Here is a 21,836-nt window from a genome sequence, read left to right on the forward strand (position 1 = left end):
TCGGGGATAAAATCCCTGCCCCGCTCGCCCTCCCCCAACATCAGCCCCTCTTTAGTCACTGGTACACTACTGTTGGGTGTCCCAAATCAAAAGGGGCGGATATATCACTTCCCTTAGACACTGTTGCTAGGTGTCCCTAATCTATGAATGTTTCTCTCCCTAATCCAATAAATGAAATTTTAAGTGAAAACATAACCATGAGATGCATGAACATCAATGATACAAAAGGAGAGTTTCCAATACAGCAAAAAAGTTCAGAAAATAATGCAATGCTGCATATTAAGCAAGTGACCAAGCTAACATTCTATAGCACAAAGTATTGACTCTCAAGAGCTAAAATGTAAAAACCCAATCCCTTGTTATTTGTTAGCTATAAACTTAAAAGGTAAAGTTAAAAATCTGATGTTGGCACTCCCATGTTTTGATATCTTCCCCTAACTCATCTTGTCTTATTGTCTGTTAAGTTTTAATTTTTAATCAAACTTTGTTTGTGCAATTATCAAAATATGGTGGTTCCAAAATCACTTACCTAAAAGAAAGAAATGCAAATGTGAAAATGAAATGTTTAATATTATATTCCCAAGAAAGTTCTCACCAAAAAAACAAAAAAAAAAACACTTAAAAATACTAAAATAAATAATATTGATAATGGGGCTGGGACGGGTCGAGGTGGGTCGGGGACAACTACTTCCCCTTCCCCTACCCGTCCCCGCACTGGGGAATTTTTTAAACCCCCATCCCCCTCCCCTTCCCCTTCCCCTTCCGCGCTCAAATCGGGGAATCCCTACCCCAAGCGGGGCGGGGCGGATCCCTCTTTCTCGGGTGAAATTGTCAGCCCTATTTGGAACCCAAGATAGTACTCATTTTTTTTCCATAATGACATGTTCTTGGGAACTTGACCCCCTGACTGGGAACATTGAATCTTTGTAAAAACCGCCAGGGGCACGATTTGCGAAATTCTTCCAAGCGTATGGAGCATGCTTCTGCCTAATGTAAGGAGTAGGTTTCTTGGGACTCACCAACATACCCAAAAAATCTTCTTCAATCCTACATTCAGGTCCCATCATACCTTTTTATGGAATAGCTAACGGCTCAATCTCAGGCCTCCAAGCAAGGAAATTTAATTTGAATTTGAAATCCCAATAGGGCCCAACGACTCACCAGGCAAGGGCATTGAGGTCGCCGTAGGCCGATCCGCCGCTGAGGAGGAACCCAAGTCCTAGATGACAGATTCAGGAGTTTCCTTCGAGAGCTCAACCCCAATGGGATAATACTGGTCAAAGATTTTGAGCTTTATACCAGAATTAGGGAAGAGCCATCGAGGGGCTAGAATCTTAGCCGAAACAAACGTCATGCAGTTCTGATGGTTGCCCTCCATCTTGGTTTCAACAACCTTACCAAAGAGGCCCCCTAACACCTCCACCGTAGAAACAACCCAGGCATGCAAAGGGATTCTATAAAAGCGAACCCAAAGCACCTCCTCTCCTTGAGTAAAGTCCTTTTTCCATGGTGAGAGGGAAAGAAGATGATTGTCCAAGGCAGCAGGTCCCTTAGCAAGGATCTGTGAAGCCTGCGATTCTGAATCAAACATAAAAAGAACTTCGTCCTTTGCCAGTAAAGAAGGGCAATGGAACGATGGGAATTCACAGGCCACTTGTGCCCATTTCCATAGCTCCTGCAAAGTCTCATTATGGTTTTTCTTTTTCCCGATTAAGCAGGATATGAGGGAACCTAATCGCACCTAATTGCACATCTACTTCCTTACCTGAAATAGATAAAATTGGAACCGCTGAGTTTTTGTTACGGTAGATTTTACCCAAGTCAGGCCGAGGTTATCTTCATCATCCTTAGGTTGCGCCCTAGAAGATCGAGGAATCCATTTTAATGTTGGTCTGGTCGAATGACACCAGCAACAATCAACCCGCTATTTATAATTAAGGTATTGACAAGAGGGGCAAAACCATGCCCCAAGTCTTTAATCTTGGATATGTTTGGGTCTCCCGAAAGATACTCCTTCCCCGCCCAAGGAGGCGGAGGGGAGGGAGTCAATCTAGCCTGAGAGCATCTTCTACATCGAAACCGCCATCCATAGTTATGATAGCGAAAATCAGGGCATTGCCAATCCTCTTCCCCGCTTTTGCTTTTCATCTTTTTCAGTCCCAAATATAGGACATTTTGATTCGAAACCATACAATTTAGAATCTAAAAATATTAGAAGGATCAAATTAGAGCCATGTACCATGTGGAAACTGCTTTGCTTCGTGCGAGTACAACAAGCTCATGGCCCTAATTACTTGTGTAGGCTCTCCTTCAATTGTTGGGTGGTTAATCCGGTAGGGCAAAATTTCTTGTCATGGCATGGCCTGAGTCTAGATTTGGGCTCTTTGTTCGCTAGTGGATAAGTTCTATCTAAATATTTTAGTACAAATACTTGCAATCTAAAGTTGGTCAAGGAATGAGGCTCAAAGGTATGGGTGCAACTTGAGTCGGGCTCAACCCAAAACCGGCGAGTTGAACTCGATTTCAGCTTGAGTTGGGTTTCGGTCCCGACCAAAATTTTGGATTTCGACCGAAATTTAAAACCATGGTCGAAAGATGCATCATGGTGCCAGAAATTTGTGAGGTCATGCTCTGCCACAAGAGAGTGCGAATAGGAGTATCGTCCTACTCCCACTTCTCATAGATGGGGTCAGTGGAAGCGGGAGGATCACAACGGATGAGAGAGAATTTACCTCTAGCAAGTAGGTAAGTCTCCAAAGTGACCTTCCAATTCACGTAATTGGACCCATCTAATTTTTCCGTAGTCATAGGTGGGAATGAGTCATCCACGGTGGAAGAATGACTAGAGGAAGAAGGCATAGTGGGTGTGCGGGGTGGAGGAATAGGGACAGTAGAAGATTGTCCAAGAGAGGGATCCTCAATGATAGGATAATCCATAAATAGAGAAGGAGAGTAACCCCACAAACAAAGAGGGCAAGGAGGGTAAAGGACTACTCAACGGGTCCAATGTAGAGAGCGCGGCTCCGATGAAATATAAGAGAGCACTGAGACATGGAAGGTCACACAAGGAGAATCGGAGCCACGGAGATTGGTACGAACACCCGAAAAGAAATTTAGACCATAGTGAAGGGAGAGAAGAGGGCTAGAGGATTAACCCATGGAGAGAAACGAGGAGAGGATGAAGAAAAACAAGGAAATGGGGGAGGAGAAAGGGCGTAGAGGCGTGGACGGAGGTGGAGGAATCAGGGGAGGGGGAATACGGGGGCGGGGCGGGGGGCTGGAAGCAGGGGAGGGGATTAGGGGGTGAGAGAAGAAGAGGGAAGGTCGGGGTTTGTCTGAGAGTAGGGTGGGGTTTTACGGAAGAGGAAGGGGGAAAAGGGAGGCGTGGGGGTGGGGCCGAGAGCAGGGAGGGTGTACGGGAGTGGAAGACAGGGAGGGGGGGGGCGGGGGGGGGGGGGGGGGAGGGTCTAAAATCAGAGGGGGTGGTTACTGGGGGTGAGAGAAGGAGGGGGAACGTCACGGGAGGTTCTGGGAGGAGGGAGAGGGTGTACGGTGGTGTGAGAAGAGGAGAGAGTGTCGTGGGGGGTGCTGATGGTGAAAAGGGGTACGGTTTTGGGAAAGTTTTGGGTTAGGGCTGATGGTGGAAAGGGGTTAGGGTTTTGGGTTAGGAGAGAGAGTGTCATGGGGACCTGGAGACACTGCTTGCCTTAGGGGATAGGGATGGTATTGGGGGGTCTACTTTAACTTGACGAACGACAAAAAACTAGAACCTGCTTGTCTAATGGTGGATACCCATCACTTTGGGTAAATTTCAAAATCTAGCGTGGTGGTTGGGGCCCAGTGGAACCAAACCTTGGGAAGCGATGGGCTAGGCAGATGCTTGGTGGGAGAGTTGAACAGTTAAATTTGGGTTAATGTTCACATTTACAAGCACTAACGAATTAGATTTTTCTGAAGTTAAATTATTACATAAATTGAGGACAAACTTGAAGTGCTGCTAAAAAAGAGAGTATATCACTCAATTCTAATACAATGATTGAATTGTTCGTGAATATGCTTCTAACTTCTTGGCAATGTATCATGCTGATAGCCTGGAGGTTACCTACCAAAAAAGTAACATGCCGATGTATTATGAAGAAAATATGATGCAGCAAAGTAGAGGCTGGATGGTTTTGGCGGATAAAACTTCAATATTTTTTTATATTTTGTTAATATTTCAAAAAAATACTGACACAAAATACATGCAAGTTCAGATACATCAAGGAAACACAAGTTCTATGAACTTTGCATTTTTAGAACATGCAAGTTCAGATACATCAAGGAAACACAAGTTACAATACAAAATTACGTCATATTTTCAGCAACAAATGAAACACAAGTTCCACTCAAATATGCTTCTTACACCACTTGTCACTTTCCTACTATGTCTAAAAAGCACAATACTAAAAATAAAATACAAGGCCAATAATCAAATCAAGAGAGCAAAAAGAAGCTTCATAAACCTCACATATCCAAAAAAACTCATATATAAGCAACGCGAAAGGATATGAGAAGTACAAGATCTAATAAACATGGTAGCCAATTGCATGAATCCAGAAACGAATACAGGACAAGTAAAGATGTGAGTATACCGTTTGGCAGTCATGATCAAATTTGCAATTCCTTGTCCTACATGTTCACAAGCAAACCCAACAGATGCATACAGAACTCCTTGGACCAGATTGTGTAAATAAACTATGTCAACTATTATGGACAAGAAGTAATGCCAAGTACTCAACATAGCGCCACATAATTTTTAAGAAATATGAGAAAAAGTCGACAAGAAGAGGGTTATAGTTCTAGATATTGCTCCAAAAGGTCAAGAAATAGTCTCATATTCAAGAGTGAGGAGGAGAGTATGATACCTTATAGAAGTATGTTCCAACCCGTTGCTAGATAGAAAATTGGCATCCTGGCCTTTCAGCTTCAAAAACACTGCAAAAGAGAAGTTGGTAATTTAAAGAGAATTCCTAATGATCATTTCAAGTTCTAAATGAGAAGAAAATGGAGAATATAGCCAACAACAAAGTACAAACACTGACAATCATAGTTTTAAATTTCGGCTGAAATACGAAATTTCAGCCGAAATATTTCGGTTTCGGTCAAACCGAAACCGAAATTACATTGCATCGGATTCTTACATGATTCTCCGAAATTTCGGCCGAAACCAAAATTTTGTTTTTCACCCTTATTTACAAAATTTCTACCGGAATGTAATGATTTCCACCAAAATTTTGTACATTTTTGGTGGAAATTTTAAGAAAACCAAAATTTTTGTCAAATTTTTACATGATTTCGGCCAGTATTTCCACCGAAACTGAAATATTATTTCGCACCACTGAAACCGACATTTAAAACCTTGATGACAATCACCAATTAAGACATTATGACTGTCTTCCTATACAATGCAACATAGATACACAATATTAATAAACTATTCATCAGTCAACAATTAATTACTAGAAAAAAGTTTAATGTCCAAGAGTAAATCCTGTAGACATGATCAACCCAACAAAATCCTATATGGCTGAGTTCCATCCTGCCAAGCTAATGAATAAAATAGCTTAAAATAATTACGAATAGAAAAATTGACCCATTTTAATTGTTCTTATGAATGCATCCACCGCGGGAGTTAGGGGTGTTCTTAGGAATGAGGTTCTTTGGGCTTTTACGGGGCCTATTGGAGTAGCGGATGCTTCAGAAACGGAGGTGCGTGCAGTACATCGGGGGTTGGAACTTATTATGAAAAATCATCATAAGAAAGTCGTGGTAGAAGGTGATTCATTGAATGTCATTTGATTGCTCAAAGGTCGTCAAAAACCGCCATGCAGATTTGATAGGTGGTTTGAAGAAATGAATGGCTGGGTGAGGTCCTTGGAGGTAGTTTCCCATCATGTCTGACGCTCTACTAATCAGATAGCAGATGTGTTAGCTAGAGAGGGAGTATCGAAAGAATCTCTAGCTCTCTTCGACTCTCTCCCACCATGATTTTATACTTTTGTTGCTTCGGAGCGTTGGAAGTATTCCCTTTCTTTCTTTTTTCTTTTTTTTTGTTTTAATGTATTTGGCCACCACTTTCAAAGAAAAAAAAAAATGCACCCACCACATATTTCCATGTAAACCATAAGATAAAACTGTGTCAAACATGCAAATTGATAAAATTTTAAGTGGGCACATCAACCAGATATTTATTTGAGTACCAGCTCAGAGAGAAGTTCGAGTTTGGTCAATTATTATCTCTCTTAGAATTTTGGTCGATGAAAGATTGATGCATTGAATGGTGGCTTCAGATAGAAAAACTCCTCCAGTGGACCCCCATGATGCTTAAAAATTAACACATAAATAAGAACATAGTCCACAAAAGTTGAAAGAAGGAAGAACTGTGCACTCTGGGTATGCAGCTTATCACATGAAACTTATGCACACAGACAAGGGCAAAGAAAGTTGAAAACAATGCTAAATTTACTTAAGGCCCATTTGGATACCCCTTGGATTTGGATTTGGAGGTGAATTTGGATTTCCAAAATCCAGGGATTTGAAATCAAGAATTTTAAAATTCACAAATTTATAAATAATGCCGTTTGGATGACCACGTATAGATTTGGATTTCAAATCTAAATTATTATTATTTTTGTTTGAATGCTCTTTGGATTTGAATTTGAAATCTAACAAAACCAAAAAGCCCTAAAATACTTGATAAAGGGGCATTTCAGCCATTTTCCATAATCCAGGGGTATTCTAGTCATTTTACCCTATATGGGGGTATTTTGATCATTTTTATGTCGTAAGTGTGTTTTAGTCATTTTTCATGACTCAGGGTATTTGGTCATTTTCACCCGGTATAGGTGTATTCCGGTCATTTTGCATGACCCGGGGGTATTCTAGTCATTTTACTTAATATGGCGTATTTTTATCATTTTTATCTCATGAGGGTATTTTTGGTCATTTTTCATGAGCCATAGGTCATTTTGACTTGATATAGGGGCATTTCGATAATTTTCCATGATCTTGGGGTATTTTAGTCATTTTACCCTATATGAGGTTATTTTGATCATTTTTATGTCGTAAGGGTATTTTTGTCATTTTACACGACTCGGGGGTATTTTGTCATTTTTACCTGGTATAGTAGTATTTCTAATCATTTTACCTAATATGGCGTATTTTTATCATTTTTATCTCATGATGGTATTTTTAGTCATTTTAGTCTTTTTTATGAGCCATTGGTCATTTTTACTTGATCTAGGGGTATTTTAGTAATTTTCCATGATATTGGGGTATTCTAGTCATTTTACCCTATATGAAGTTATTTTGATCATTTTTATGTCATAAGCGTATTTTAGTCATTTTGCACGACTCGGGTGTATTTTGTCATTTTTACCTGGTATAGGGGATTTCGGTCATTTTGCCTAATTCGGGGGTTTTCTAATCATTTTACCTAATACGATGTATTTTAATCAGTTTTTAATGTCATGTGGGTACTTAAGTCATTTAACACTTTTTTGATATATTTTGGTCATTTTAACCCCTCACGGGTCAGATTTAGATTTATAAATAACCTCTGGCAGAAAGTATTTATAAATCCAAAAAATTATACTAAGATGAGGAATTTGTAAATCTTGTGGATTTCACTCAAATCCAAATCCAAATCCAGATGTCATAAAGGCTTGCCAAACGCCGAATTTGGATTTAAAAATCCAAATTCACCTCCAAATCCAAATCCAAGAGGTAAACGGGCTCTTAGGGAATTAACAGGATTGAATTTGGAGGTGAACTACTAACCTACACTGCAGCGCTCCGTAAGTACGTTGCATGCTTCCAAAGAATCCTTTCGCCACAGATGGCTGCCCAATGCGAGCATATGGTGCTAACATAACAACTAAAGCAATGTTAACGACCACCCCAACCAAAAGATCTGCAACATACAACTCATACTCTGCCTAGAAATCCATGCCCTTTTTTTGAACTTCTGCAAGTCGCACAGAAGAGTCAACAACTATCTGCATCAACAATGACATATCCCTTTGGTTGAATGGAACTTTATCCTAGGAGCATAAAACAAATGAGTTTGACATACCACTGTTCCAACTTTATATAGAAAAGAGGGATCGGCAAGCATTCGGTTCCGAAGTAATGATCATGTCCTCATTGCGACACCTGCAGGCCAAACTGACCCCTACAATTAGGGAAATCAAATAAATTAAATACGAAAACATTTGGAGGAAGAAACTAAACAATATAACTTCTAAGTCTACTGTATAGGGAATTTTATTGTGCTGACAAATTGGCATGCTATCAATTAACTACCTGTAAATCCAAGTATCTAAGAAGAAGAACTTTGCGAATGCCAATGGTCTTAGCAGCCTCTAACATGTTGGAAGGGAGACTTGCCCCCCGTGCTTTGGTCTATCGCATCACCTCTTCAAACTTCAATGCTGGGCCAAACTCCTCTTCTACATTGTCATCTCTGTCATGATCACTACCCCCACCACCTCCCCCCAGAAGGAAATTTCCCATTACCACCATTTCCACCAATTGAATTCCCACCACTACCTCCATTGTCAAGTTCTGGAGAAGAGTTTGTATCAACAACTGTAGTATCCTTCACTAAACTAACATCCCCTCCCGCTGTTAGAACTACAACAGCCGGCGCAACATACTCCACTTCAACCTGCCGCGGTTGCAACATGCTCCTAGTTTCAAACTTCTTATTCCTTACCCTACCAAACCCACTACTTCTCTTGTCTCTAGATGAAGCCAACAAAACATTTATTGGAACAAAAGCCCTGCATTTGATTCCAGTGCTTCGAGCTGCCAAATCCCCTAACCTCAACACTAACGTTTTCGCTCCAATGCCTCGCAAAATCGATCCCAACAGAGCATTCTCTAGATAAATAAGCAGAGTTCTGCAAACCACGGCTCGAATAACAAAATGCCACCTCTTTCTTTTGCTACTTCAAAATCTCCATGATAAAAACTTGGAGAAGTTAAAAAATGAACAGATATCTAATGAGAAGTCTGGTTATCGCAGTCAGAGCTGACAAAATTGGAAGTTGGATTAGCTCTCCCTGCAAAAAAGTAAAATAAAAAAAATCAACGAAAATATCGTGATTTACATAGTTGTAAGGATAGGAGGATTTTATAATCTTGGATTGTAAAATCTTGGATTTTACAAGCTAAAATCTTGATTGTTATAAGCTAAAACCTTGATTGTTCATTTGCAGGATTGTAAAATGCAAGCTTTATGTTACGCACCTAGATGGGTTCTGCTACAGTAGAATAAATTAGTTTGGATTTAGGGTATGTAAGATCTTAAAAGATCTGTTTATTGGATTGCTTGTACGGTAGATTAGGTAGGTTGGGTGGATTAAGTAACTAGAATTGATTTGGATACTAGCTAAGATTAGATTAGTCTTTATTTAGTTATTTCCATGGTTATCATAAGATCTGAGCGAGAAATTTAATAACAAGATACTGGCAAAATATAGGGTTTAGAAGGGATTTAAAAAAAAAAAAAAAAAAAAAAAAAAAAAAAAAAAAAAAAACTGTTTGGATACATATATTTATAATCCAGGATTGGATTTTACAAGCTAAAACCTTGATTTTTCAAGCTAAACCTAAAACCTAGATTTGGAGTGTTAAAATCATTTTTCTTTCTTTTTATAATAATAACAAAGCCCTAAACTTTTCCAATGGCCCAATATTCTTCTTGGGATTGGTTTTATTTTTATCCTACGCAACTCTACGGACCTTCTTCTCTCTTCATCCATTAGACTCTATAAATAGTTCACTACTCTCTTAAGTCACATCTCTCTTAGGTTTTATCTTTCTCATCTCTTTTTTCTTCTTTTTCTTGTAGCCGGAGTGTCTATAGATGACTCTCTTTGTACTCTTCCATGGCTTTCTTGAACTGCAATATCTGACATTAAAGGCAGAATAAATACAATTGTTCATATTTCGATTCAATCTAGCTGTGGGAGAAAAGAGAAAGAGTCTGCACACGGTTCATGCGTATTGCCTTGCCTCAGATACTCATTTCAATTTCTTCAAATCAAATGCAAGGTAGTGCAAATCAAATGCAAGGTAGTGTTCAAATTGAGTCGCCATGGGTTGATCTCTTTCCTTTTATATTGTCATTTATTTTCTCTAACGTAGAAGATCAAACGTGAAATCGCATCCAAAGCGTACGATCCGATAATTGCCCTAGAATCTACTAGGAAAGGGGGGAAGAGAGAGATAGAGAGACAAAACGTCTTTGATACTATTCCATGATTCATTGAAACTTACATGTTACAACCTCTAATATAAAAGAAAATCCATCCCTAAATAAGTAAAAGAAAGATCTAGAATCCTATTACAATAAGAAAGCACCTATAATATGAGGTGCAATCCTAATACACTTAGGAAATAAAATCCTAATAAATCAAGAAACTAATGACCTACTTTCTAAGAAGATAAAACCAAAATATTAGTAACCTAGTATCCTAAGTCATTTTCAATTTCACCGGAACAAATATTTATCTCCACCACTAGCATTACATTTTTGGACGTTTGTTCCAACTCAAATATTTCTTTTAAATATATATATATATATATATATATATATATATATATATATATATGAGGAATAAGAGTGTGCGGTCGACCGCACCTAAGCTTAGGTGCGGTCGAGGGCCTAAACACATGGGTCCCACACTTTTTGTAGTGATCAAAACCATTCATTTGCAAGGCCCCATCATAGATAGGGTGTGTACAAAAAATCAGCTCCATTGGATCATCCAAACCCCTCCAAAAGTGGAGGGCAAAAATGGGCATATTTGTGGCAAACGGTGTCTGTCCATTTTGCCCTCCACTTTTGGATGGGTTAGGATGATCCTATGGAGCTGATTTTTTGTACACACCCTATCTATGATGGGGTCTTGCAAATGAATGCTTTGGGCCATCCTAACAATGTGGAGCCACATGAGTTTTTGGCCCTCGACCGCACCTAAGCTTGGTGCGGTCGAGCGCACACTCTTATTCCTCTCTCTCTCTCTCTCTCTCTCTCTCTCTCTCTATATATATATATATATATATATATATATATATATATATATATATATATATATATATATACTAGTAATCCGGGCCCATGCTATGCATGGGTTTAAAGTGGTGAGACCCAAACTATGAAAAATGATGTGCAAAAGGTGGGCCCTATCCAATAAAAAAACCCATGTAAAATGGTAGTCCCTACCCCATCAAACAGCCAAATTATCACCCCGGACTGTGACCCGGACCCCACCCGTGCTAGCAATAATAATCATGACGGAAAAAGGTCAACAAAGTAGAAAAAGTACCGAGAAAAGGCACCTTTATATGACCAATACAGAAAAAACGGCAAAAGAAATGCGTCAAAATATGACAATTACGTGAACTCTGCATTGCTTTTTCCAAAAAAAAAAAAGGCGTAGGATGGTATTTACCGTTCCCAAAAAATGTGACCATTAAATGCTAAGAGATAGAGTCATAATGAGTAGGGGCGGAAAAACTTTTCCAAAATTGTTTTCCTTGGAAAAGGCGATGACATTTTGGAAAGTTATGTGCTTAGTGTATGTGTGTGTGTATATATATATATATATATATATATATATATATATATTGGAGAAATTCCTTCAGTCGTGGATATGAGAAGAAAAAGAATAAGAAGCTTCAAGGCGCGTAATCGCTTTCCATAAGACCATATTCGCCCCCACTAGTTGTGTGCAAAGGGGATCTGCGAATTGCCTCCAAGATACAATGAAGCCTTGTAGGACAATCCTACAAATGTTTGATGATAGCACAAGCCGAATCAAACCCAAAACACCTTTCAAGAACTTCAGCCTTAAAAAAATCACTAAAACTGTTTCTACAGAAAACAGATTTTAGTGCTATTTTTTATGAACGAATTAATTCGAAAAACAAGTGAGAGAGAGATTGCTAGAGAGAGAACAAGAAACTACAACAATAACTATTTTTCTATATTGAAAAGATAGATTTCTGCTCTTTTTATAGAGCACTAGATGTCTATTCACTAAGAGAGGCATCTCTTCAAGACATCTCTTGGTTTGGTTTGAATAATGACCATTCGATCACAACTATTGATGATTTAAGTGTTTTGGATCATCCACAAAGTGTCCCTTGTGTTTGAAAAACATCCATGACTATTGGGAAGCAAAAGACATGAAGAAAAAATGAAAAACAGAAGTGAAAAGCCATGTCTATTTTCTCCCAACGAATAGTTTTTCGAACATCTGCGGTAGGGGGGTTCATTATTCGGTTATAACCGAATAACCAAACTGAACTGAATTGGTTTGGTCGGTTCAGTTCGGTTTTTTTCCTTTTCAGTTCGGTTTCGGTTATTTTTTTTTTGAAAATTCGGTTATTCGGTTTCAGTTATCTCAAAAACAAATTCGGTTAATCGAATAACCGACATTATGATAAAAACCATTATTTTTTCAAAAAAAAAGTACTATATGGGCACTCCGTAGGATGATCAAAACCATCCATTTGATTGATCACAACTTAATTAGGTTGTGCTCAAAAAATCATTTCGATCGGATGATCCTAGCCCTCCGATCCGAACCGAGATTTTGCATTTTCCCTCTTTTTCTCCCACTATTCGGTTATAACCGAATAATCGAATTTCTAATCGGTTCGGTTTTTAGAAATTTCAGTTCGGTTTCGGTTATCGAAATTATTTCGGTTATCAAATTTTGGTCTATTCGGTTCGGTTATAACCGAATAACCACGCCTAATCCGCGGTCGACCGGGCTTCCACTGTCTCCTGCCGACACGCTTCTGTTTCTTTATTTTTCTCGATCCAAAGAACCACGGTCGACCGGACCTTCCACGATCGACCTCCCACACCTTTCTGGAAATCGTTCAAGTTTCCAGTAACAATCCGCGGTCACCCTGGATACCCCGGTCTACCGGCCCTGTCTGAAAATTGTTTTTATATTTAAAATTAAAATTAAAACTTGTGAAAACCATTTTAATTTCCAATACCATTTTGAAAATCTCTAACAATATATATATCTATCTATCTACTATAATAAGCTAGGAAGAAAAGCCCAGGCTTTTCTGAATTTTCGGAAAATTTTGTCAAATTTACAGCTCAGCTAAAAGAGAGAAATGCCTCATGTGCCCTCAAATTCCCATGCCTCTAAGTTTTAAATACCTCATGTGCGCTCAAATCCGTATCACCTTTACACGTCAGCATTACTCTTTTACCATTGACCCCTTTGCTGCTATCTAACATCTATGTCTATGAGAAATTATTTGAGGGTAAATTCGTCAATTGATTTGTCATTTAATACAAAAAATAACGACATAGGGTACGTGTATATGACAATTACGGAACAAACTACCAAGAAGAGGTATAGACATATGACAATGACAAAAAAACTACTTGATATTACGCATGCGGGACAACTTGCAAAATATTGACGAATTCTGGGCACCTGAAGAGGAACAACAATTATGGAAACCTCGATTGATTGGAGGGCTAGGATCAGCCTATGGAAATGATTTTACGGGCACAACTGATTGATGTTATGTGCCATCACATGGACGGTTTGGATCAACCTATAATGTGGTCCGTACAGTTCTTTGTCGACCTGTGCATTGATTGAAGGGCTAGGATCAGCCTATGTAAATGATTTCACGGGCACAACCGATTGATGTTGTATTCCATCACATCGACGGTTTGGATCAACCTATACTGTGGTCCGTACAGTTCTTTGTCGGCCTGGAAAACTATTTTTTTGCATTTTTTCCATTACTTGGTAAGTGGTTATGCATACTCTTTTGCTTATTGTTTCTACATATTTTTAACTATTTTTTGTATCATATTCCTTTTTTTTTTGCATAACCCTAAACTTCCTATATGTGAGTTTTCGCATAATCCTAACACTCGCAAATATGTTCTTCTCTTTATATATAATAAGCTAGAAGGAAAAGCCCAAGCTTTTTTGAATTTTTTGAAAATTCGGTGGAATTGACACCTCACTTTTTTTGACTTTTTCTAACAAAGGCAGCCATTCAACCCACATATTTTCAATCCTACATCCTTTATGCTTTTAAACAAAAGCACCCGTTCAACCCACATATTTTCAATCCTACCCCCTCCTTTATGCTTTTTAACAAAGGTACCCATTCAACCCATATATTTTCAATCCTACCCCCTCTTATTTTTTCTACATATTTTTTAAATAACGTTTGTTTTTGTTGTTTCATATACTTTTTTTTGGCTGTGTCGTGCATTTTTTTTATTTTTTTACACAACAATTCATTTGAAAATTTTGTATCATTTACTTTTTTTTCTCCGCATTGTGCATTTTTTTTCACTTCTTTTGCATTTTTCATTTTTTGGTAAGTGGTTATGCATACTTTTTTGCTTATTGTTTCTACTTTTTTTTAACTAATTTTTTTTTGTATCATAGTCCTTTTTTTGGGCCGTGTTGTGCATCGCACGTCGGGTATTACTAGTATACTATATAGCAGAAGAGAAAATGAGAGAATTATTTGAATTTCTCCCAAAATTCTAATAGAATTACACATCACTTTTTTTTTACTTTTTTAACAAAGGCACCCATTCAACCCACATATTTTCAATCCTACCCACTCCTTTATACTTTTTCAGAAAGGCACCCATTAAAGCCACATAATTTCAATCCTACCCCCTCCTTTATGCTTTTGTAATAAAAAATCTATAGGGTGATCTTAACTATCCGATTTAAGAGGAACAATAATTATGGAAACCTCTATAGATTGGAGGGCTAGGATCAGCCTATGTAAATGATTTTACGGGCACAACCTATTTATGTTGTGATGCACGGGTTTTGGATCACTCCCCAAAATGTGGGACCCCATGTAATTGGGCAAGCTAGCTCACCATAAGTTTGGTGAGCTTAAGCTCACCAACAGTTTCCTCTATATATATATATATATATATATATATATATATATATATAATAATGCGAACAAAAAGTGGGTCTTGACATGGGTGAAGATTTGATTCAAATTTTAAAGATGAGTTACTAGAAAATTCTGATCAGTCTAGGATTTTTCGGGATTATCATTCTCCAAATTTCTTCTGTGATCTTGAACAAATGAATTTTTGTAAAATTTATCTGCAGCTGAATTTAAGTATTTTTTTTCATGGTAGCATAGAATAGTTTAATCTTTCTACTTTTGCGCCCATAAGACTGAACAGGTGGCGTATCCAGGCCTATTACAGCCCCTGCCGATCCCGACTAGAATTTGGAATGATATCTCAATTGATTTCATTGAAGGGCTAGCGCCATCACATAGGAAAGACGTGATTTTTGTTGTAGTTGACAGGCTTTCCAAGGCATCACATTTTATACCGATAGCACATCCATATACGGCCAAGGCTGTAGCGCAAGTCTTTTTTGACAATATTTATAAACTACATGGGATGCCTTCTTCGATTGTTATAGTGACCGCGATGTGGTTTTCACAAGCCATTTTTGGACTGAATTATTCCGTTTGCAAAATTGCAAGGGACACAACTGAAAATGATCTCGGCTTACCACCCGCAAACTGATGGGCAGACAGAAATTGTTAATCAATGCCTCAAAAACTGCCTACGATGCATGATAGGTGATCGGCCCAAACAATGGACCCAATGGCTTTCCCTCGCCGAGTGGTGGTATAATACCAACTTCCACACCTCCACAAAAACAACTCCTTCTGAGGCTCTCTATGGTCAACCACCTCCATCTCACATCACATATAACGCAGGTGACTCATGTGTAGCCGCAGTGGATCAGCAACTCAAGGATCGTGAGTCTGTCATCAGGCTCTTGAGGGATAATTTACAGCAGGCTCAAGTCCGAATGAAGAAGAACGCAGACTTGCATCGTAGCGATCGTGAATTTGAAGAAGGAGATTGGGTCTATCTGCGCTTGCAACCATACAAACAGTTGTCAGTGGCCCTTCGACCCAATTTCAAGCTGGCTCCCAAGTATTTCAGCACATATCTAGTTCTGCAAAAGATTGGTAAGGCTGCATACAAACTTGAACTCCCTTCTTCATGCCGTATTCACCCTGTTTTTCATGTCTCCCTCTTAAAGAAAAAGGTTGGGCAGCAGGTGGTGGCCCAATCGCAGCTCCCCATGGTGGACGATGAAGGCCGTATTCGGTTGGAACGAGTAGCCATTCTAGACAGGCGGTTCGTCAAGAGAAATAATCAGGCTGTTACACAAGTTCTCGTGGAATGGTCCAATTTGTTTGCGGAAGATGCTACTTGGGAGGATTGGAAAGCCTTCACGACAAGATATCCAACCTTCCAACCTTGAGGACAAGGTCGAATTCATGGGGAAGGGAATGTCATGTGCATGGCTGGCGAGGATAGGAGATTGGATTTTACATATCTTTATCTTTAGTAGTTGTAGGGATTGCATTCTTCTTATTTTAGTAGTTTCCATTTTATAGGTGATTGTATTCGGCTGTGTTTGGAAATTGGCTTTAGCTAATTTGTAGGTAGGATTCTATTGATAGTAGTTGCTTGTCAAGAGTTTGAGAATAAGAAGGAAAATTGTATTCGTTGGAGAGGGAATGAAAAATTAACTTTTATGAAATTAATGAAGGCTTCCACTGGACGAGGGAATTTTCTTTTGCTCACTGCTTCTCTTCATCCTCTTGAACCTTAAAAAGGTTATGCTGTAGGAATTGAGAAATCAATATACATCCAAGCAGGAAAAAAAGTCACGCTTTGTAACAGGGAAAGGGGCTTCAAAGTTCAAACAGTCAGTTTCTAATCTCTCTGTTAGAGAGGTTTTTTTCTCTCTAAAATACAGGTTAAAGACGGGATACCACGCTTGCTAAACAACCTTCGCCCGGAAAAAACAGGGTATATTGACACACGCTTTCACGGTTGGCCCACCCTTACATGCGACCATGTGTTTTGGGCACTAACATGTTTTAATAATTGTACAAAGTCAGCTTGTCTTCTCTGTTTTAATTGTCTTTTGAGAGCTTTTTGGGACTGTAATAACCTCTAATAACTGTTTAAATAATCAAAGAAAGTTAGGCCACAATATTGGCACTACAATGTTTTAATAATTACACAAACTCAACTTGTCTTTTGCTGTTTTAACTGACTTTTGAGAGCCTTTTGGGACTGTAATAACCTTTGACAGCTGTTTAAATAATAAAAGAAAGTTAGGTAGCCAATATTGGCACTACCATGTTTTAATAATTGCACAAACTCATCTTGTCTTTTCTGTTTTAAATACCTTTATGGAACTATAAGTCTAAATGTAACCATAGTGTAAAATATGGTCAGTTGGCTATTTCCAATTCATTGTTTAATCCGGTTTAAATGTAAGAATAAGATGGGATCGTCCTCTCGACAAACATGAATAGATAAATTGTAAGAGATTTTTGGGAACAATAATAACCTTTGGCAGGTGTTTAAATAATAAAAGACAAGAGAAATGAGTGCAATTATTAAAACACAGTAGTGCCAATATTATTAGCCTAAAGTTATTTAACTTTTTCTTTTGGGAAATGATTTTAACAGTCCAATGTTTTTATACGCAGCGAAAGTAGAATGTCGTTTTGCTCCTAATTGGAGTTGTTAGAGCTTTTGGGAACTGTAAATAACCTTTTGACAGCCATGGTTTAAAATTTAGGTTCCGGTAACCTTTTCGGACCCCACCAAAAACCGAAATTTCGGTCCGAAATTTGGTAATTTGGTTCCAAATTCCGGACCGAAATTTTGCAACACTTTTTTTTTTTAATAAATAATGTCTTTAAACCGAAATTTCGGTCCAAAAATTGGTAAATGGTGAAAAATTGAATTTCGGAAATTTTCGGTTTCGGTCCCCACCGGTATCCGAAATTTCGGATTTCGGTCGAAATTTTAAACCATGTTGACAGCCCTTTAAAGAAAAACAACATGCTACTTTCACTATATATAAAAAAACATTTTCCTTTCTTTTTTATAACAGTAACAAAGCCTTAAACTTTTCCGATGGCCCAAAAAAGTCTTCGCCTTTATTTATAGGGAAAATTGTTACAATAATGCAAAGTTTTCATGATATTGTGAAGTAAGAGTAGTTTTTTCAAAATTATAGAAGAGGGGCTGTCAGGGTACGAAATTAGGCCTTTAGGACATATATACCCCTTGGTTTTTCCCACCCTTTTTAGAAGCTCGTTTCCCTATGCTATTTCACCTACCACCTTCTCTTTTTCTTCTTCCCAAATGAACTTCCAACGTGAAAAACCACCATTGTTGGATACCTTGGTAGCTCATCCAACGTGAATAACAGCCAGTCGTTTGGGAAGAAAACACCATTACTTGTTTCTTCTTGGTTGATAAACATAGCTCCAAGTATGGCCATTCTCCTCTAGTTGAAAAGGGTTTACATATTCTTTTCTTTTCATGTTTTCATGTTCTCATGATTTCTTGGGTTTTCATATTTTTCATGTTATTTGTGCGTTGTTTTCATGTTCTCATGGTCTACCAGCTTATTTGTTTGGATATTACCATGTTTATCTTGACCTCTCTCTCTGTAACTCTCTCTCTCTCTCTCTCTCTCTGTGTGTGTGTGTGTGTGTGTGTGTGTGTATGTGTGTAGAGGGAAGCCTGATTGGATTCGTATGTATACTTGGACTCTTGGAACCAATAGTTAGGCTTCGGAATCACAATTTAGTGGTTCCTCGGAGGTTAAATAGTGGTTTCATTACTGTAAATTATGGTTCCCAAGTGGTTGGTATATTGTAAGACTACTTTATTGGTTGTGAAAGGGATCATGACTGTATCATTAGTGTTTGGAACATATTGAAACCATTACGTAGGCCTTGGAACCACAATTTAGTAGTTTCGAAAGGTTACATAGTGGTTCCAAGACTCAAAATTGTAGTTCCAAGAGTCGAACTAGTGTTTGATATATTATTACAGTATTTTAGTGGTTTTAAAAGTCATCATAGACGTATCATTGGTGTTTAAAACTTATTGGAACCATTACTTAGGCCTTGGAAGCACTATTTAATGGTTCGAAGACATTTTTTACCGCTGAAGATGTGGTTCCATAGTGGTTCCGGGGTATAAAATGTGGTTCCGTAGTGGTTCTGAGGTATAAAATTTGGTTCCCTAGTGGTTATGTGGTATAAAATGTGGTTCTTTACTGATTCAGCGGTATAAAATGTTGTTCCGTAGTGGTTCCGGAGTATTAAATGTGGTTCCCTAGTGGTTCCGGGGTAGAAAATGTGGTTCCGTAGTGGTTCCAGGGTAGAAAATGTGGTTCCCTAGTGGTTCTGGGCAATAACATTTAGTTCCCTAGTGGTTCGGAGGTATAAAATGTGGTTCCGTAGTGGTTCCGGGGTGGAAATTGTGGTTCCGTAGTGGTTCCGAGCTATAAAATGTGGTTCCCTAGTGGTTCCGAGGTATAAAATGTGGTTCCGCAGTGGTTCCGGGGTATAAAAGGTGGTTCCGTAGTGGTTCCGGGGTATAAAATGTGTTTCCGTAGTGGTTTTGACTTATAAAATGTGGTTCCCTAGTGGTTCCGGAGTAGAAAATATGGTTCCCTACTGGTTCGGAGGTATAAAATGTGGTTCCCTAGTGGTTCCATGGCAGAAAATGTGATTCCCTAGTGGTTCCGGGGTGAAAAATGTGGTTCTCTAATGGTTTCAAGTTATAAAATGTGGTTCCGTAATGGTTCCGCTGTAGAAAATGTTTTTCCGTAGTGGTTTCGGCTTATAAAATGTGGTTCCCTAGTGGTTCCGGGGTAGAAAATATGGTTCCCTAGTGGTTCCGATGTATAAAATGTGGTTCCCTAGTGGTTCCGATGTATAAAATGTGGTTCCCTAGTGGTTCTGGGATATAAAATGTGGTTCCCTAGTGGTTCCGAGGTATGAAATGTGGTTCCTAATGGTTCCGGGGTAAAAAAAGTGGTTCCCTAGTGGTTCCGGGGTGGAAAGTGTGGTTCCCTAGTGGTTCCGAGCTATGAAATGTGGTTTCCTAGTGGTTCCGAGGTATAAAATGTGATTCCGCAGTGGTTTCGAGCTATAAAATGTGGTTCCGTAATGGTTCTGCGGTAGAAAATGTGGTTCCGTAGTGGTTTCGGCTTATAAAATGTGGTTCCCTAGTGGTTCCAGGCTAGAAAATATGGTTCCCTAGTGGTTCCGATGTATAAAAAGTGGTTCCCTAATGGTTCCGAGGTATAAAATGTGGTTCCGCAGTGGTTTCGAGCTATAAAATGTGGTTCCGCAGTGGTTTCGAGCTACAAAATGTGGTTCCGTAATGGTTCCGCGGTAGAAAATGTGGTTCCGTAGTGGTTTCGGCTTATAAAATGTGGTTCCCTAGTGGTTACGGGCTAGAAAATATGGTTCCATAGTGGTTCCGAGGTATAAAATGTGGTTCCCTAGTATTTCCATGGCAGAAAATGTGGTTCCCTAGTGGTTCCGAGGTGAAAATTGTGGTTCCCTAATGGTTTCGAGCTATAAAATGTGATTCCGTAATGGTTCCGCCGTAGAAAATGTGGTTCCGTAGTGGTTTCGGCTTATAAAATGTGGTTCCCAGGTGGTTCCGGGGTGAACAATGTGGTTCCCTAATGGTTTCGAGCTATAAAATGTGGTTCCGTAATGGTTCCGCCGTAGAAAATGTGGTTCCGTAGTGGTTTCGGCTTATAAAATGTGGTTCCCTAGTGGTTCCGGGGTGAAAAATGTGATTCTGTAATGGTTTCGAGCTATAAAATGTGGTTCTGAGGTAGAAAATGTGGTTCCGTAGTGGTTCCAGGGTAGAAAATGTGGGTCCCTAGTGGTTCCGGGCTATAAAATTTGGTTACCTAGTGTTTCCGAGGTATAAAATATGGTTCCCTAGTGGCTCCGGGGTATAAATGGTGGTTCCGGGGTGGAAATTGTGGTTCCGTAGTGGTTTCGAGCTATAAAATGTGGTTCCCTAGTGGTTCTGAGGTATAAAATGTGGTTCCCTACGGGTTCTGAGGTATAAAATGTGGTTCCCTAGTGGTTCCATGGCAGAAAATGTGGTTCCCTAGTGGTTCCGGGGTGAAAATGTGGTTCCCTAATGGTTTCGAGCTATAAAATGTGGTTCCGTAATGGTTCCACCGTAGAAAATGTGGTTCCGTAGTGGATTCGGCTTATAAAATGTGGTTCCCAGGTGGTTATGGGGTGAAAAATGTGGTTCTCTAATGGTTTCGAGCTATAAAATGTGGTTCCATAATGGTTCCGCCGTTGAAAATGTGGTTCCGTAGTCGTTTCGGCTTATAAAATGTGGTTCCCAGGTGGTTCCGGGGTGAAATGTGGTTCCCTACTGGTTCCGAGGTATAAAATGTGGTTCCCTAGTGGTTTCATGGCAGAAAATGTGGTTCCCTAGTAGTTCCGGGGTGAAAAATGTGGTTCCCTAATGGTTTCGAGCTATAAAATGTGGTTCCGTAATGGTTCGACCGTAGAAAATGTGGTTCCGTAGTGGTTTCGGCTTATAAAATGTGGTTCCCAGGTGATTCCGGAGTGAAAAATGTGGTTCCCTAATGGTTTCGAGCTATAAAATGTCGTTCCGTAATGGTTCCGCCGTAGAAAATGTGGTTCCGCAGTGGTTTCGGCTTATAATATGTGATTCCCAGGTGGTTCCGGAGTGAAATGTGGTTCCCTACTGGTTCCGAGGTATAAAATGTCGTTCCCTAGTGGTTTCATGGCAGAAAATGTGGTTCCCTAGTGGTTCTGGGGTGAAAAATGTGGTTCTCTAATGGTTTCAAGCTATAAAATGTGGTTCCGTAATGGTTCCGCGGTAG

General features: G+C 39.2%; 1 pseudogene across 1 annotated transcript; it reads right to left on the reverse strand.

Moving 5' to 3' along the window:
* Positions 1-4,396: 4,396 nt before the first annotated feature.
* On the reverse strand, positions 4,397-13,315 carry LOC143855772 (uncharacterized; annotated as a pseudogene). The gene is made up of 5 exons (XR_013238078.1): positions 13,235-13,315; positions 8,344-8,987; positions 8,114-8,212; positions 4,905-4,974; positions 4,397-4,710 (listed from the first exon to the last, which is right to left on the reverse strand). The product of XR_013238078.1 is annotated as an uncharacterized LOC143855772 (transcript).
* Between the last annotated feature and the right edge of the window lie 8,521 nt (positions 13,316-21,836).

Source organism: Tasmannia lanceolata, unplaced genomic scaffold (assembly GCF_043159265.1).
Source record: "Tasmannia lanceolata isolate RefF3 unplaced genomic scaffold, GAP_Taslan_0.1 ptg000023l, whole genome shotgun sequence".
In the NCBI taxonomy this organism is placed as follows: Eukaryota; Viridiplantae; Streptophyta; class Magnoliopsida; order Canellales; family Winteraceae; genus Tasmannia; species Tasmannia lanceolata.